The sequence below is a fragment of the Ctenopharyngodon idella genome, chromosome 7, assembly GCF_019924925.1.
Source record: "Ctenopharyngodon idella isolate HZGC_01 chromosome 7, HZGC01, whole genome shotgun sequence".
In the NCBI taxonomy this organism is placed as follows: domain Eukaryota; kingdom Metazoa; phylum Chordata; class Actinopteri; order Cypriniformes; family Xenocyprididae; genus Ctenopharyngodon; species Ctenopharyngodon idella.
In genome coordinates, this window is record NC_067226.1 from 27,277,994 (window position 1) to 27,294,841 (window position 16,848).

General features: G+C 34.6%; 2 pseudogenes; one reads left to right on the forward strand and one right to left on the reverse strand.

Moving 5' to 3' along the window:
* Nucleotides 1-265: 265 nt before the first annotated feature.
* LOC127515625 (uncharacterized) lies at nucleotides 266-3,673 on the reverse strand (annotated as a pseudogene).
* A 10,727-nt stretch (nucleotides 3,674-14,400) lies between these two features.
* LOC127516692 (septin-4-like) lies at nucleotides 14,401-16,454 on the forward strand (annotated as a pseudogene).
* Nucleotides 16,455-16,848: the final 394 nt, after the last annotated feature.

Consider the following 16,848-nt stretch of genomic DNA (forward strand, 5'->3'; position numbering starts at 1 on the left):
CTGCACCTTTAACAAAGGAATTTGATGTTAATAAAGACAGACAAATCTGAGGGAAATAACATAATAAAGGTAAAAGAAATAAAAAATGAAAGACTCCAGCAGTTGATGGAGATAAATGTGGAGTTCAGCAAGAATTAAAGATGCAGTAAGCGATTTCTGAGAAATGCTGTTGAAAGTAGATCGAGCGCCAAAACACACTTGTAGCCAATCAGCAGTAAGGGGCAAATACACTCATGATGGGGGAGGTGCCTGTGTTGCATAGCATGTTTGTGAATTTGGGGGCGGGGCTATCAAGACGGGGTATGATCCTTTTGGGTAGGGGCGTGTTTGTTTCAATTTCAAATGTCAACAGTGTTTTTCTGAAATCGCTTACTGCACCTTTAACACAAGAGTAAACACATCAATGTTCATGGATGCAACATTTTATGTTAAAAATTTTATCCAGTTTCCTAAAATATTACAGTTATTATTACACTTCATAACCTAAGAGGATGTACTGGAGTGTCTTGCCATTTAAATAAGCACTAAAACAGCTTGATACTCTCATTTATAGCTTAATATTTCTTTTTTTTTTTTATCTACAAAATACACCACCATTGATTTCTCATTGTAAGCAATCTTCATTTTCATTTTCATTGATTCATTTCTTGTCCTCTCTGCATTTGTTCACTGCACCAAGGAAAAGTTTTGTCAGACCAGCTTTCAGATAACTCAGAGCATCTTTATTTGCTTCTTCAGACTCAGCGCTCCTTTTCATTTCCTCCAGCTCTTTGGCCCAGTTTTCTTTCCCAGCCTCCCTCACTCTGGGTATGAAGAAGTCGAGATGCTGAAGAGTGAAGGCAGAGTCTGCTTTTAATGCGATCTTAGAAAGAGACTTGATGGTCTTGTAAGCACTGAACAGAAGAATTTGCTTTTGGTCCTCAATCGTCTGCAGATCTCTGTCAAGATCATCCATTACAACTGAAAACCTCTTAGTTTGGGCTTTTTCATATTCCTTTTCTAATTCGTCAAATGTCATCACAACGTTTGAGGTGCTGATGAAATATTTCTTGTTTTCTTTGACGTGTTTGCTGTGGTGGCACTTCCCTGTGCACACGGTACAGTAGCCGTTTTTCATGACTTTTGCTGGGATTAGCAACCCACCAGCAGTCAAACTCATGGCAATTTTCCTCACAGACGGTGCAGGTCGTAGCCTTCCTGTTCTTCCATGACTTGCTCTCAATGGGCACCTTCTCTTTGAGAGTCTTTTTGACTCTAATGCTGAAGTTTGTACACTTTTCAATCTTTTCCTTGTTTTGCCTTATTGCCTGCTGAATCTGAATTTTTTCAGATTTCTTCGACTCTTTCTCTTGAACTCGCAGCTGTAAGTTGCAAATAATTGCTTCAAATTGAATGCGCTCTATCAGGACATCTGAAGTCAACTCTAAACTTCTTCTGTTCTTTTCATTCAGAGACTGAAGGAATTGCTTTGTCTCTTCCATGCTGTTTTCCCAAGCATCTCTTTGAGCACGAAGGTAACGTTTCTCATTCTCGTGGGCTTCAGCCTGCCTGTTGTTGAATAAGAAATAAACAGGTTGTCCGCTGTGGTCTCGTCTGCAGGGGATTCTGGCTTTGTTAATGGCGCTGAGGACATTTTTAGGTAGCAGACCATCAGAGTGTGTGATTAGAAACACAATGTTGTTCACAATGTCCTTTCCAAATAAAGACAGAACAGAACTGATAATGTAATGCTGTCTGTCTGAGAGACAATTCTTAGATGCTTGAATTACAAAACACACAGCATCAATTTCACGAACTCCATCACTGCTCTGAAAAAGAACGGATAAATTCTCAGCAACTTCCAGATCTCTTTCCAGTCCTCTAGTGTCTCCATAGCCTGGAGTATCAATGATGGTGAGAGATACAGGATTCTCTACAGGACAGACCTCATACATGGTGATTTCAGAGGTTTGTGATTGTGATTGATCTCCTGCTTCTTCTTCTGTGATTTCATACCATATTTCATCCTCAAACTTCACTCCCAGTAAGTAGTTGACCAAGGTGTTAATAAGAGTCGTCTTGCCAACGCCAGTTTCTCCCACCAGCAGAACAATTTTGTTTTGTGCTGTCTTTTATCCCATAAGTCCATTTTCTGACTTTTCCATTATCATCAAGCACTTTTCTCTCTGTGCCTAGACAAAATCGTTTTGGAGGACCTTGATGAATAAGAGTTGATCTGCTTGGTGGAAGACTCGGCTGTCTGTAAAATATGTCAAATGTTTCTCAGAATATTTATGTAGCTAGAATTTAAGACTAGTATCCATTAATATACAGACATAAAGTTACATCTTCAACATGAACATATTGATATAAAGAAACAAAATTTTAGGAAAACTATCCAAATACAAATGATTTTAAAAAAAAAAAAGATATTTGTCTTTACCCCAAGGTCAATGGATTTATCATGGCATGCTGTCATGTGACTGGGCGGTATGACGATATATATCATGGCGTCAGTATGAAATGCCTATCGTTATAGATTTTTTGCTATATTGTGTACATCACGTTATATATATATATATACGCGTAGCACAGCACTGATAATAATGAAAAGCATGAATGAGGCAACAGAGCGGGAACTGATTGATGTTAAAAATAGTTATTAAGTGCAATAAGTCGTGATAAAGAACTGGCACACTGGCAAAGCGCATGCACGAAAAGCTGCCTCTTTCAGAAGTCAATCGCGAATTTGGGGCATGCTTGATGTTAAAAAGAGTCATTAAAGGGTTAGTTCACCCAAAAATATAATTTCTGTCATTAATTACTCAACCTCATGTCGTTCCACACCCGTAAGACCTTCATTCATCTTCGGAACACAAATTAAGATTTTTTTTATGAAATCCGAGAGTTTTTTTAATCTCCCATAGAAAGCAATGAAATCACCGCATTCAAGGTCCAGAGAAGTAGTAAAGACATCGAAAAATAGTCAACGTGACTACAGTGGTTGAACCTTAATGTTATGAAGCGATTATGTTGAAGTGTTATGAAATGCCATCATGTGGAGTATTCGTGTAAACTCAGTTGGTTATGTCTAAAGTGAAAGTAAATAGTTTGGTATTATCCAGATGTGTATCAGTATAATGGATCTGTGCATTCAGTCTTAAAGTGACTGCAGCCTAATAAACCTCCAACTGTCAAATCAAGCAAAAGAGAAAATAACTGCACTTGACTGAATAACTTTTGTAGCTTTAATACGAATAAATTCATATTTAATTCATACAGCGAAGACTATGCAGTATTTTATTTTTACATTTGATTATTCCATTTCTGCACTACTTTGAACTAGAAATTAAAAAACCTATTGTACCTGAAAAACTTCATTAGTTTAATTCATATTTTTGTTATATTGCATTTGTCCTATTGTTTGTAATTTGCTTCTTTGTTCTTATTTTTAATAGCAAAAATAAAACAAAATAACAAAAATAACTATACCGTGATATACATCATATACATATACATTATCTTTCTCATATCGTCATATCGCCCACTGCACATTGCAGAGGTGCAAATCAGGTGGTTTTGCCTCCATGTTGTGCATTAAAATAGAGTAGAGCACACAAAGCTGTGGATTACCCCTTACAGTACATACTCATCCTATTTAATGCACAGAAATTTCAACTCACCCGAAACTCATGGTAATCGCTGTACTGAATGTGTCGACCTTCACTGTCACTCTCCAGTCTGCTTAGCAAAACAATTCATTACTTTATTGTTAAAACACTGTTTTTAAACACTATATTTAATTATACATTGAATACTGAGAGATGCAATTTTGCTACTAAATGTAAATATACATGAATATTCTTACACACCAGCCTTTGTGTCGAGTGTTTGGTTGAATAAAAAGCTTTGATGTAAATACTGATCTAACAAGCCTAACTGGCTGAAGTCCCTCCCAACCAAATGTTTTCCATAAACAACTGGCAGGTTTGGTTATGGATTAGTCTTTTTTTATCATGATTAAAGCATTTTTAGTGATTTTATGGAGGGAAATAAATCAGAACTGCCACAAATCTGAATCGTAATACCAAGAGAAACATTAAGGATACACCACAAATGTTGGATCCAGGCCTAAATTTCCAGAAAAACTACATCTAGCAGTGCCGAACCTCTCTTTCCATCACAATGTTGGTTTTGATAGCCAAAAATCCTTTAATTTCAACTCACTAATGTCAATTTTAAGTCTATTCCCCCAAAACTCTGATGCTTCAAAACATCCATAAAGAGATCGTAAAATAGATCCATATGAACTGAGCGGTTTATCAAACTTAATTAAACCACTTCATTCATAGGGATATATTTTATGATTAGTGGGTTTTGTTTCACAAAACATGTTGTAGTGTTAAAAAATATTTATTAAATGTTAACACAATGTTTAAGTTGTCCGGTTAATTTTGTAAAATCATTTTCTTTGCTGTCAAATTTTCTGGAGACCCCCTATAAAAGACCCCCTTGTGACAAGGACCAGCCGTTAACAATCTGTCCTCACAGACTGCGTGACTTCGACAATTCCTGTGGAGTTTTTTTTTCTGAGACTAAGTCGACTAAGCCTCTAATCATTGACTAACATTTAGTCGATTACTAGAAGGGCAGCCCTACTAAACTCACATTTGATCTCATATTATAAAACAGAGTTTGACTAATTCTTACTGTGACCACAATATAAGAGATCGTATTTTTAAATTCTACTCTTTAAATATTTGAAAAATTAATGAAAAATGTCCTCACCTTGAAGATTTTCTTTGCTTTAAGTTCTTGTGTAGATATTAACTGATGACGTTTATAGTTGTGCATATTTATGCCCAATGCCCTGCTGGTATTGCTGGAGGTGTAGTAGGGGGAAGTACAAAGCCACATTCTGTGCATACATGCATAACCACAAATTTTGCATGTAAATTGCGCTTTTAATTTAAGTTATTCAATGAAAAAGTCAATGGAAAAGTGCTTCTTCACAGCCTGTGGCACTAAAAATATTGAAATTGAAACATTCCCTTACTGCTGACTTGTGAAGACAACAGCACACAACAAAATTAAACAGTAACCAGTGTTGGGGAAAGTTACTTAAAAAAAAAAAAATGCATTACAATATTGTGTTACTCCCTAAAAAAACTAACTAATTGCATTACTTAGTTACTTTTTATGAAAAGTAATGTGTTACATTACTTTTGCATTACTTTTTCTCACCTGTGCTGGGCTTGTTTGTTTGTTTTATAATAACAACAAAACAAGTTCTATTTTTGGCAAATGCTAAGGCCCTTTCACACCAAAAGTAAAATGAATAAGCGTCAGGCTCAAGGCGTCACTCAAACAAACCTTTCAGCCTTTCAGCCTTTCAGCCATTTTGGATTGAAGAAGAACAGGATACAGGAGAAGGAAGTTCAACACTCTTATTTCTAAATCTAATCTAAAGTAATTTTTGCCTGTTAGTATGGTTGAATTAGATCATTGAAGGTCAGCAGGAAAGACATTGGTTAATAAAGTGAGATTACATACATAAAGTATATTTGTGTAATTTAATATAGTTATTACAGGTTTGCGTAAAATTCTGAGATTGCATTTCACAGTTTTTAGTCATTTTGAGGAATACTGAATATTTTTGTGCAAGTAAGATGAGTAAATGCATGTTCACATTTAGTCTAGAACTACAATAACCATCATGTTCACACATGTGCACACAACACCTCTGCACTTTATTTCTCTCAACATGGGGACAGGAGAGCTGTCAGTCAATAAATGTGAAAAAGAAACTTGCATTACTTATTTGAAAAAGTAACTTGGATAATTTGTTGTAAATTAAAAAAGTATTGGTTACTTTACCAGTTACTTGAAAAGGTAATCTGATTACGTAACTCAAGTTAGGCTACTTGTAATGCGTTACAAGTAGCCTAGGCTAATGTTGATTGCGTTCAGATTATAATGTTAATACTAAATCAATCCAAGAGAGGTCGCTATTTCCAGCCGATCCCGTATTAATAACAGCGTATGATGTGCACTCTAATGTTAAAGTTTACTAAAATTAGCAAAAATAAATGAAAAAATAAAAATCGTGTTTTCACTATCCAATCAGGATGGTTAAGGGATTATCTTTTTACCAAGTTCAAGGGTCACCCATATGTTTGATTTGTTTGGAAACGAAATCTGTAACTTAATGAAAGATTTCCAACTGAGCCCGATACGGTATGGCACGATTACAAACCGTTCTCCACCCGGAATTAGTCAACCGTGCCGAACCGGACTGCTAGAATGCGAGTAGTGATGTGAAGTCGTCACTCAAGATCGGTCACTTGTCTGTTGCCTGACTGCCGGTTTCTCCGTAGCTTGCTAAACATTTGAGCAACATGAACACAAATTAACTATACAATTAAAAGAAATAACTGATCATCCTACATAACACGGTCACTATTTACATCGCATAGCCTATCGTGTGTAAACTCTTGCGTTACTAAGGCAACGACTGAAGAGCTCCGTTATCAGCCCCACAGTGGAAAACGAAACCATATCCATACCGTACTGGATCGGATCAGATCGGCACGGAATGGAACAGTAAAGCAAAGAGAACGGTTTGGCCCAACGGTGGAAAAGAGGCTAACAAAGAGTATGAAAGATACACATGTGACGCAGAGTGCACTTGTGTGGATGTGGATTATAGTAATGCCATATGGAACAACTATTTTTTAAATAAGCACATTTTAACGAGGCTGAGTTGGAAATGTTCTCTAGGCTTGAAATCAAAAATAAGACTTCTGCACATGTGTTTGTTGCAAATTTACAGATAATGCAGTTGAGATGTTTACATTTGCTTGTTGGGGTAATATGGCTTGTCAACTAAAACAAAGTTTCCCATTTGTATTAGCAAAATTGCTCAAGCTTAACAGTTCATAAAATCTTTTAAATAAATTACATTAATTGTACATTGATTTCCCTTATTAAAAAGTAAATTGAGTAAGATGGTGTAAAAGTGTGGATTAGTAATCTGGCCCCATGGTATTAAGGACAAAAAATGTTGGCCCTCATCACTATCGAAGTTGCTCATCCCTGCTCTAAGGTATGTAACTGGTTTTTACCACAAGCAGTCTTGCAAATAAAACGACCTCACCACACACACACAATAGAAAAGCAAACAAAGTCTTTGAGTAACTACTTAATATCACTTTCTGTTATGAAATGGGCCTCCAAAAGGCAAAGGCCACAAATATTCATAGAGCGCTAATTCAGTTAGAGGCAATCGCAACATCATAGATGCTTCTCAATACTAAAACTGATGTGCATTTTTTTGTTTTTATATAGTATTGAAAATGAAGCCAGTCAGTATTGTGTTTGTGGTTATTGATAGTCAATGTGATTATCTACAACTATACAGTTGACATGTTTACTGTTATTACTTTGCAAACAACTAGTTTTTTTTTCCATACAAATATCAGAATATATTATCATACAATATATAAATATAAAAAGGAGTAACAAATATAAAATGCAAATATAAATTAACCTTGCACATCCTTTGTCTAATTTAAAAAAAAAAAAAAAAAAAAAAACGGTGACGCTTTACTATAAGGTTTCACTAGTTAACATTAGTACATTAGTTAACATGAACTAAAAAGTAACAATAATTCTGTTAGTGAGTGACGTGGTCAAGTATGGTGTCCCATGGGATTAGTACATTCAGTAAACCTTAGGACTGTCTTCTGCCTTCCATTTTTAACTCTTACTGTAGGGTTTTGTGCTATTGTAGCGGTGTGTTTTCTGCGTTGTGTCGGAATCAAAGACAGACTGCGAAAATTCTTGCCATCAGGTCCTCCTTTTATTCTGGATAACACAAATGGAAATATATGAGGACTTGTGCAGCATATAAACCAGCGTGCGGCAGCAATGCATGACGCTGAGAAAGAGAAAATTACAGATATTAAAAATAACTAGTAAATAAAAAATAATCAATGAAACATCTGAGTGTACATCACAGAGGGGCTTTGAATCACAACCATACAAATATATCATGTGAATTCAACTGTTACATGAAATACGGCCCTAATTGAATCACCGTAATACTTTATGCTACCTACTGCTGTGACGTCTCATGCAGACTGGGAAGCAACAAAGTGCGCTGACCCCCCAAGTCAGCATGGCGGCAGGAAACCCCAAATATGGTCATGGCAAGTGGAATCACAAAATAATTTTCTAAATACACAACTGCTGCACTATATATCTTATTCCTAATTACTTCTAATTATGGGGGAGGGTAAAACATTTCACAGCCTTTGTACCTCTGTGTATGTGAAACATAAAACCTTGCACTTTGATCTTGATTCATTGTTTATTTGCTACCCCACCATCAAAGTTTTATGATCATGATAAAGATGTTTGTTCCACACAGTTACAGTACTTTAGACCAACGAATTCTCCTCAGAGTATCCTTTTCTCTCCATAAAATTACAGAGAGGGTTGTGTCCGAGGAAAATAATTCTCAGGAAAGGAAATATGTTATTGTCCACATGAATTGTACAGAAATCAGGTAGATTCTATCAGCTGAAATGTGAGTATTTTTTATGAATTTTGTCAATAGCTGAATCTTAAATCAAAGATTTTAGGCAATGTGTGGACTATTGCTCAACAAGAATTTGATATCAAACAAATACATGTCTGTACTGAAATGTTTTGAAAGGACATAATACTCTCACATCCAGTTGTTTTAATACACAGACACTGGAAATCTGAAAAAAAGTATTCTGATTTAAACAAAAACGTATTCTGAGTAAATGTAATTAATTATTTTGTGTTTAGCAGATAACTGGACAGTTGCGAAGGTCTTCTGTGGAGACATTCAAGGTGAAAATGTATGTTTATAACTATAGATGCACCGATGTATTGGCTAACAATCGGTATTGGCCGATAAAAGCTATTATTATCACTATCGGCCATCGGCCGATTGTTTAAAAACTGCCGATGATCAGGGCCGATTATATCCTGTCAATCAAAAAGGGTGCGGAAAGACGTGTTCAGACTGCAACTCATACATACTGTGTGTGAAGAAAATCACTCTTGTGTTGAATTTTAACTCATTAACAGTTTAAAAATAGTGAAGTTAAAGCAGACTCTTTTTGACCATATGAATCACCCGTAGTTCAAGCTGTTGCCAGGTCTGCGTTTTTTTTCCTACATCAAATAATATTTGTAGCGCCTCCCATTGAAATAATCGCAAAAAAATGTGTGCTTTATTACTTCTGATAAGAATTAAAGTTTCAGTTTTAAAATTATGTCCATTTTATCATGAAATTCAAACAATAAATGGCGTTTTGGCGCTCTTAAATGTGACGTGTCAGTTCGCTGTAATGCCTCAGTTCAGGCGGCAGCTCGGAGCGCGAGTCTTTTCTTTCTCTTCAATACAAGTTATATCTCGAAAAACATGCATGAACATCAAAGGTATATTGAAATATATTGTACAACTTACCAGAATGTATCATGTCTCATGTAATCACTTTATTTGTGTTTCAACCGCAGAAAGACGTCAATAAAACAGCTTGTGAACAATATGTAACATCATGTTACATTTACCTCAGAAATGTTTTCCAATGTTCACAGTTCCTTAGCTATCTACAAATATAAAAAAAACACTAGAGGGGAGCTTTTTTTACTGTTAATTATATGTTTGTGCAAATTTGCCATGAAGACGTGCTTATGAAAACTAGCCTACCGGATGTGATATTAAGTTTTATACATTTCAGTTTTTATTTGAGTGTAATTATTATATCTGAAAATAAACAGCATCTGAATATAACACTTCTGCTGTTAATTGTAACCTCTAATATTGTAGTGTACCAAATGAGAGGGTTCCCTGTATAGTTTGCAACATTATTTGGGAGAGATTTTTTTTTTTCCTTAAGAAAAACCAAACTATCGATATCGGTATCGGCCGATATCATTCTGAATAATCAGCCATTGGTATCGGCAGAGAAATTTAGTATCAGTGCATCTCTATTTATAACCTTTCTGTGGGAGGTTAAAATGATTTACATGCAATATTTTAAGCGGTTTAATAAATAAAAAAAATCTTTATTTATATATTTAACAAATATTTATATATTTAAAGAACAATGATTTCTCATTAACATTTATTTGTGTATTGCATGAGGTCAACTGAAAATATTCATGGTCATTTGAAGCATTTTTTGCACAATGAGTTTCATTAGTGTCAGTTGATTGGTCACAACAGTCAATGACATCTCATACTGAACTGCATTTCTATATAAATGTCCAAGCTGGTTTCATACAGACTTCCAAGGCACTGTGACATCTTGTCTATACTGATATAAAACAAATTCAAGAGAGCTTCAGTCATAACTAAGCAAATATTTAATTAGTGCAATGCTTATTTCTAGGTAGAAATGAACTCATAGATTGGGGAAAATTAGAAAAGTGGGCCTCTATGAAATAATTTTTTAAAGCTTCAACCACTTCTTCCAATGATTATTTTGATAACTGTTTAATCTGTTGATAATTTATTCAGTTGATTAAACATGACATCCCGCCCAGTGTTCTTCTTCAAATAATGCGCAAATGGAAGACTGTGAAAACAATTATAAACAATTATAAAAGAAAAAAGGTTAAAAGTATATTATATTATAAAACAAACTGAGTTTACAGGTCAAATGTTGAATGTTTTGCAGGAACAAACGCATTCACTCTTCTAAACAGTAAAATTTTATTATATATTTTGCCTGCTAATGTAAAATACTTCTTACATCTATCTTTCTTTTCTCCCAATATTATTAGTTGCTTTATATATAAGATTTCAACTAATTATTGTAAAATTAAAAACAAAATGTAACACCCAAAACAAATAGCATTTAAAGGGTTAGTTCACCCAAAAATGAAAATTCAGTCATTTATTACTCACCCTCATGTCGTTCTACACCCGTAAGACCTTCGTTCATCTTCGGAACACAAATTAAGATATTTTTTTGATAAAATCCAATGGCTCAGTGAGGCCTCCTTTGCCAGCAAGTTAATTTCCTTTTTTAATGCCCAGAAAGGTACTAAAGACATATTCAAAACAGTTTATGTACAGTGGTTCAACCTTAATATTATAAAGTGACGAAAAAACTTTTTGTGCGCCAAAAAAACAAACAAATATACTGTCAGAAAAAAAAGTATGGTGCTTGTCACTGGGGCAGTACCTTAAGGTAAAAAGGTACTAATATGCACTTTGATAGTACTAATATGTACCTTTAAGGTACTAATATGCACTATTTAGGGGTAAGTATGGTACAAAGATGTACCTTTTCACTTTTGTACCTTAGGGTACTGCCCCAGTGACAAGCACCGTACCTTTTTTTCTGACGGTGTAGCGATTTTATTCAACAATATCTAGTGATGGGCAATTTCAAAACATTGCTTCATTAAGCTTCAAAGCTTTACGAATCTTTTGTTTCGAATCAGTGGTTCGGAGCGCCAAAGTCACGTGATTTTAGTAAACAAGGCTTTGTTACGTCATAAGTGTTTCGAAATTTCAGCCACTGATTCGAAACAAAAGATTTGTAAAGCTTCGAAGCTTCATGAAGCAATGGTTTGAAATCAGCCATCACTAGATATTGTTGAAAAAGTATTCTCGTCGCTTTACAATATTAAGGTTGAACCACTATACTTACATGAACTGTTTTAAATATGTTTTTTTAGTACCATTATGGGCATTGAAAAAGGAAATTAACTTGTTGGCAATGGAGGCCTCACTGAGACATCGGATTTCATCAAAAATATCTTAACTTGTGTTCTGAAGATGAACGGTCTTACGGGTGTGGAACGACATGAGGGTGAGTAATTAATGACAGAATTTTCATTTTTGGGTGAACTAAACCTTTAAGTAAAACATTATTTTTTGCAGTGTGTGATTGACATACATGTGTCGCTTTATGAAGTCTGAGAATCTTAAAAAGATGAGTCGAGTGTTTCTCAAACCTGTCTCACCACTAGAGTTGGATATCGAAAATCGATTCCAATTCTGGAATCGGATACTTAAGGTCAGGAATTGAATATTTGTTATAAAATTAAATTTTCGATTCCACTAATCGATTCCTGTGTAATCACACAACAAAAGAAGAAAATCACTGACTAATCCTGACTGAATAACTTTTGTAACTTAATAATCTATATTTAAAGAAAACAATGCAGTAATTTTACATTTGATTTCAATTTTTGAACTTTGTTCAGTTGTTTTTAGTTGTGCTATTGCTAATTTGCTTATTTGACCTTATTGTATTACTGACTGTATACTTGTCTTTAATAATGTTTGAAATTTATATTAGTCTAGTTTATTAGTTGTTCTTTATGCTGCTGATTTTTGTTCATGGTATTCAGCTGCAACAGAATGTTTTGCAAAAGGACACAGAATAAATATGTTTGATATCTAATGGGTTTTTTTAGCCATATTGGTATCGAAACTGGGAATCAATAAGCAGAATCTGAATCGCTAAAATTCAACCACTCACCACTGCACATTTGCCTTGTTCGGCAGACCCAATTCAGGTCTTGCAGTCCAAACTAATGAGCTGATGTGTTGATTCGGTTATGTGTTGTTATGGGCCTCCATGTTACAACACTCAGACTCACCTATAGACTTTATTTTAGGCTTTTAAGCAGGACAACAACAGCCTTCTAAGGATTAGGGTTTTATTGTTCGTTAACAATGTATCGCAAAGTTAAATAAGATTCATAAGGAGTTTTTCATTTTGTAAGGGGTTACATAATTAAAATCTATTAAAATTAATAACTCAATAATGAGTGCCAAGGTAGAGTTTATACTGTGTGGATCCACTAAAAGTTACACTGTTGCCGTGAAATATGAATTAGATGACTGTCCAGTAGTGCTGCCACCTGCTGTTGACATGCAGAATCGCTAAAGCAAAGATGAACAAGAAGAGCAGAAAAAAAGCGACGAGCAGATACACAACTACAACTGACTTCCAGCCACAGCCTTAGATGAAACTGCTAAAAGAACACATTAATCTCAATATCTCACTAGAGGATGCTTAAATGACTAAAAACAGCATTACCATTTTATTATAAATGAGTTTGGGTTTATTTCTTTCATATTTGTACAAAAATAGTTATTGAGAATGAACTGAGGTTTAGCTGTAATTATTATTGCTGTTTCATTGAAAATATTTTGTACTACAGTGTTTCCTTTATTTGGGCCCTTGAATCTTTTTAGTTAGTTACTGATGATTTTGCCTTTCTCTTAAAGATGAAGCGCTCCAGAGATGACAGCTGTGACTCTGATCGCAGCACTGAACATCTTTCTTCAATGAACCGTGAGTCAGTAAATAACAAAAGGAATTTGAGCCACATTTAAGTGTAGCATATATTGTCATGAGCAAAAATAATACTCCAAAAGCACTTCAAAAATATAGAATTATTTACATTGCCAGTAATTATTTACAATAATCTCTGAAAAAGCTTAATATCATATACAGGTGATGAGCATCAATCACAGAACAAGCGGTAAGTTTTCTTGTTCAAAGCTTTGACTTTATTAGTATCCATATTCAGTGGCAAGAAAAAGTATGTGAACCACTTGCAGAATCTGTGAAAATGTTAATAATTTTAACAAAATAAAGGAGATAATACAAAATGCATGTTATTTTTTATTTAGTACTGTCCTGAGTAAGATATTTTACATAAAAGATGTTTACATATAATCCACAAGACAAAAAAATAGCTGAATTTATTAAAATAACCCCATTCATAAGTATGTGAACCACTGATTCTTAATACTGTGTGTGGTTACCTGGATGATCTACGACTGTTTGTTTGTTGTGTGATGGTTGTTCATGAGTCCCTTGTTTGTCCTGAGCAGTTAAACTGAGCTCTGTTCTTCAGAAAAAATCTCCTGGTCCTGCAAATTCTTCAGTTTTCCAGCATTTTTTGCATATTTGAACCCTTTACAGTAGTGACTGAATGATTTTGAGATCCGTCTTTTCACACTGAGGACAACTGAGGGACTCAAACACAACTATTTTTTAGTGTTGAGAAAAGTTTCAGTGGCATTCCCTTTACATCTTCCCCTCATGTAATGCCTAATAAAGTAGTGTTTATAAGTGCAGCGCTGCTTTGTGTACAGCCATTACTAGTTGAATGAACCAACACCGTAAATGGTTTGGCTTAAGGAGTCAGAGTATGTAGATAAATGAGAATAATATGTTCTCTTTATATGTTCAAAAATGTAACACTCCTAGCAGTCATAAACAATAGACGTCATGTCACTGCAAATCATCTGTCATGCCCCTTTACATTGTTGTTGATTGAAATCAAAACATGGTAATGCTAAATCACTTCTATCTTTTGCAGATCACGTTATGATGCCATCCCAAAAAAAAAAAAAAAACAGGACCTCCAGCACTTTACCAACTGAACACAGAAAAAAAATATATTGATGGGACTAATAAAAAGGTCAGACAATGGACATATGGAAGAAGAGACGGAAACAAGCAGAACAAAGTCATACTGATGGTGGGAGAAACCGGCGCTGGGAAAACCACCGTCATCAACACCATGATCAACTACTTACTGGGAGTGAAGTTTGAGAATGAAGAGTTTTATCAAATCACAGATGAAGAAGAAAAACATAAAGATCAATCACAATCCCAGACATCTGAGATCACTGTTTATGAGGTGTTTGTTGAAGAAAACCCAACATCTCTGACCATCATTGACACTCCAGGATACGGAGACACTGAATGATACGAGAAAGACAAAGAGATTTCTGAGTATCTGAGCAGATTATTTTCAGACGAGGATGGGATTCATTACATTGATGCAGTAGGTTTTGTGATGAAGGCGACTCAAAATCGTCTCTGTGGAAAAGAGCTTTACATATTTCACTCAGTTCTGTCACTGTTTGGTCAAGATATAGAGAACAACATAGTGTTTCTACTCACACATTCAGATGGAGGACCTCCAACAGATGCCCTCAATGCCATTAAGAAAGCAGAAATACCCTGCAGAAGAGATGAAGACGATGAACCGGTTCACTTCTTATTCAACAACCGGCAGAAAGAGAAAAGAGACAGACGGTATGAGCAAAGTTTCAGAACATCCTCGGAAATGGGAGAGAGAAGCATGAATGAGTTCTTGACACTCATGGAAGAAAAGAACAGAAAAAGTCTTCAGATGACATTAGATGTTCAGAAAGAGCGAAGACGACTTGAGGCCCGTGTCTCTAATCTGAAGCAGCAAATCTCTGAGGAGGAGGAAAAAATGAAAGAACTTACTGAGATTCAGAATGTTTTAAGACAGAACAGAGACAAGATTAAGAGATGTGAAAACTTTCAATTTAAAGTCAAAAGAAGATTCAAAGAAAAAGTCCTCATTGAAAATGAATCATGGAGGAACAGTGAAGCAACTTGCTGAGGAAAACTGTCATGTGAAGGGCTGCTGGTGGGTCAACAGCAATGAACTCTCAAAGTGTTCAGTCATGAAAAACAACTTCTGCACTGTGTGTAGAGGGAATTGTCATTACAGCAAACACGTCAAAGAGAACAAAAAATATGTGATGAAGACAGAGGATGTCATTATGACATTTGATGAGCTCGAAAAGGAGTATGAAAGCAAAGGTGACCGACCTGAAACCACCTTTGACAAAAATGAATATGAAAATAATAAAAAGGAACATGAAAGTATCATTGAAGACTCTAAGAATAAAACAGAAAAAAAATAATTCCCTTACAAAAGTATCATTATGAATTACTGACCACTTGAAATCTTATTTTATCGCTCAAAATTTAAAATGGTGTGAAGATGTACACTGAAACACCACTGAAACAGCACTGATGGATCTCATACTGTGGAATCACATGGCTACTATTATGAATACTACAAAATGATTAAACACACTACCCTTAAGCAAAGAAAATATATTTCCCTATACAGTATATGAATGCTCAATATATTAAATGATTTAACAGTATATTTCAAATACAGATTAATATATTGTGTCAATTACAATATATTGAATAATAAATAAGGAATTGCCGCTATTCATATATTGAAAAATATGGGACAATATATTTACTAATATATTATAATGTACTGTATGTAATATATATATATATATATATATATATATATATATATATATATATATATGTATATGGTACTGCATGTGTAACATATTGCAGATATATTTACTCATGCAGTAATCACACATATATAGAGAAATATATAATGTAATATATTTCTTATATTTTATAATTATTAACAAAGCATACTGGGAACAAGAAATCTGTTGTTACCACTCATTGTAACTCATTCTGTGAATTTATGTATATGTGCATACAATGCATTCACATTTATATGGGAACATGTATGTGCAAAATATGCACACAATAAAGGATAAAACATTTTATGAATATTATACAAAATACTATTTTTGTCTTCATTTCTAAATATTTTATATGTGTCGATATATAGCCATACATAGCCAATGCATATATTGCTGTGTATTGAAAACACATAAGCACTATAGTTTCCCTTATATGGAAATGTATTATGTAATACATGTATATCGCATTATATTTTGCAGTATATTCCCATTTTTTTTTTTTTTTTTTTGTTCTGTAAAGTACCTATATAACCAGAGCATTAGATTCAGAATGAGATCATTGATTTAGGCCACTACATGATAATTATGTCATCATCAATACATAATCAACGTCACCTGAACACATCTAGCATTCCTTGCCATAACAAATGTGCTTCATAAACACACAGTTACAGCAGGCAGAGAAAGCTAATGTTAAAAAGTCAAGGGTCAAGAGCCCA